Source organism: Lipotes vexillifer, unplaced genomic scaffold (assembly GCF_000442215.2).
Source record: "Lipotes vexillifer unplaced genomic scaffold, Lipotes_vexillifer_v1.1 scaffold324, whole genome shotgun sequence".
NCBI classification, from domain to species: domain Eukaryota; kingdom Metazoa; phylum Chordata; class Mammalia; order Artiodactyla; family Lipotidae; genus Lipotes; species Lipotes vexillifer.
In genome coordinates, this window is record NW_006791816.1 from 688,840 (window position 1) to 691,875 (window position 3,036).

The following is a 3,036-nucleotide window of genomic DNA, read 5'->3' on the forward strand; positions in this document are numbered from 1 at the left end:
TTTCATGGGTTGCATTTTCACTCTGTTGAAAGTGTCTTTTTTTTTGGTGGGGGAGGTTACCAAATTGCTTTATTTGAAGGAATGGTACAAAATAACTAAGTAGATGTTTTGGTACAACCTATAGAAAAGGTAAAGGTAACCCCCTTACCAATATGCATGCACTGCCTTGGTGACCAGGGAAGTCACTCCGTGGGTATGGGAAGCTGGTGTCAGCCTTAGCTCTTGTTATCATTGTCTCCCTGAGTGTGCTTGTCAAAGAGATACTCTTCCATGCCAGATTTGGGGGCCCCATCTTGTGCAGATCGGTTTTGTGGTCGCCCAATTCTTTGGATTACACCTGCTCATTCAGGTAGTGTGTCTCAATGAAGTCAACAAGTAGGGGTTGTTTGTGCAGTGGCCAGTTTGTGCAGCTCCAGTAGCAACTGATTCACGCTTCCCAAGTGTAATACACACTCCATTGCATTCACCTCGTTCTCCCGGTGCTCATGATCTGGTTTCTTGATCCTGGAGGAAGATGTGGTCACCTCATTCGTTATGCAGTTTCATCAGTTTCTCAGCATGTTTCCTCCCCTCATGAGATTGGTGAAGAAACTATTTGGCAAAGTTCTTCAAAGCTACATTATTGCAGTCAAAGTAGTAAGACATGGCTAGGTAGAGGTAGGAAGTTTAGGGCTCCAGGTGATCTGGCAGTTGATGGTGGCCTCTGAGTCCTGGTGGTAGTTCTGGCCCACCAGTGAGGGACCTCGGTGGTCAGAGCAGGTGGCGAGGAGAGACGATGGTGGCTGCCCTGTGCTGGAGCAGCAGTGGGGGGCCTTGGGGCAGTCTGAGAGCACTGTGAGGAGGGGGCGGAGGGCCCGTTCCGTCCAAGCACAGTTGAAGCAGGAAACCATGGTTGGTTGAAAGCGTCCTTTGATGCACAAAAGTTTTCAATTTTCATGAAGTCCAACATGTCTATTTTTTTCTTTTGTTGCCTGTGTCTTTGGTGTCATATCCAATAAACCATTGCCAAATCCAATGTTGTAAAGCTTTCACTGTTTTCTTCTAAGAGTTTTATGATTTAGGTCTTACGTTTAGGTCTATGATCCATATTGAGTTAATTTTTGTTAGGTAAGAGTCCAACTTCATTCTTTTACATGTGGCTATCCAGTTTTCCCAGCACCACTAGTTGAAAAGACTGTTCTTTCCCCCATTGAATGGTCTTGGCACCTTTGTTGAAAATCAATTGACCATATATGCAAGGGTTTATTTCCAGGTCTCTATTCTACTCCTTTGGTCTATATGTCTATCTTTATGACAGCACCACACTGTTTGATTACTATTGCTCTGCAGTAAGTTCTGAAATCAGGAAGTATGGGACGTCCAGATTCGTTCTTCTTTTTCAAGATGGTGTTGGCTCTTCTGGGTCCCTTGAGATTCCATATGAATTTTAAGATGGCTTTTTTCTATTTCTGAAAAAATAATGGCACTGAGATTTTGATAGGGATTGCATTGTCTCTGTAGATCGTTTTGAATACAATGGGCACTTTAATAATATCTAGTCTTCTAATTCATGAACATAGGATGTGTTTCCATTTATTTATGCCTCCTTTAATTTCTTTTGGAAATGTTTTGTAGTTTTCATTGTATGTCTTTAACCTCCTTAGGTGAGTTAATTCCTGAATATTTTATTCTTTTTGATGCTATTATAAGTGGAACTGTTTTTACAATTTCCTTTTCAGTTTGTTCATTGTTAGTGTCGAGAAATGCAACTGATTTTTCTGTGTTGGCTTTGTATCCTGCTATTTGCTGAATTCATTTATTAGTCCTAACAGTTTTTTTGAGGACTCTAAGCGTTGTCTACATACAAGACCATATCATCTGTGAACAAAGATAATTTTACTTCTTCCTTTCTGATTTGGATACCTTTTATTTATTTTTTTCTTCCTATTCCTAGTTTGTTGAGAGGTTTTTTTTTGTTTTTTTTTAATAATGAAAAGGTGTTGAATTTGTCAGATACTTTTTTCTGCATCATTGAGATGATCATGAAGGGTTTTTTTTCCTTCATTCTGTTAATGTGGTGTATTTACATTGATCAATTTTTCGTATGTTGAACCCTCCTTATATTCCAGGAATAAATTCCACTTGGTCATGCTGTATAATACTTTCAATACGCTGCTGAATTTGGTTTGTTAGTATTTTATTGATGATTTTTGCATCAGTGTTCATAAGGGATATTGGTCTGTAGTTCTCTTGCAGGGTCTTTGTCTGACTTTGGTATTGGAGTAATGCTGGTGTCATAGAATGAGTTTGGAAGTATTCACTCCTTGTCAATTTTTTGAAAAGTTTAAGAATCATTGGTATTAGTTCTTCTTTAAATGTTTGGTAGCATTCACCACTGAGCCATCAGGTCCAGGGCTTTTATATTTTGGGAGGGGAGGTTTGACTAGTGATTTAATCTCCTTACTATTATAGGTCTGTTCAGATTTTCTATTCCTTTATGATTAAGACTTGGTAGGTTTTGTGTTTCTAGGAATTTGTCCATTTCATCTAGGTTATCCAATTTTTTGGCATACAATTGTTCATAGTACTTTCTTATAATTCTTTTTATGTAGACTCACTAGTAATGTCTCCACTTTCATTTATTTTATTTTAGTAACTTGTGACTTCTCTCCTTTTTCCTAGTCATTCTAGTTAAAGGTTTGCAAATTTTGTTGATGCTTTCAAAAAACTGATTTTTGGTTTCATTGATTTTTCCCTATTTTCTACCCTTTATTGCAGTTATCTCCACTCTAATCTTTATCATTTCCTTTCTTCTGCTAGTTTTGGATTTATTTGTTTTTTCTTTTTCTAGTTTTGTAAGTTGTAAAGTTAGATTATTGATCTGAGATCTTTCTTGTTTTTTAACGTAAGTGCTAATAGTTATAAATTTCACCCTTAGCACTGGTTTTGTTGTGTTCCATAAGTTTTGGTATGTTGTGTTTTTGTTTTCATTAGTTTCTAAGTATTTTCTAATGTTCCTTGTGATTTCTTTTTTGATTCATTGTTTTTTTTCTTAAG

At 37.3% G+C, this 3,036-nt stretch overlaps 1 pseudogene; it reads right to left on the reverse strand.

Annotated features, from left to right (window-relative positions):
• Nucleotides 1–215: 215 nt before the first annotated feature.
• Nucleotides 216–890, reverse strand: LOC103070495 (ferritin heavy chain pseudogene; annotated as a pseudogene).
• Between the last annotated feature and the right edge of the window lie 2,146 nt (nt 891–3,036).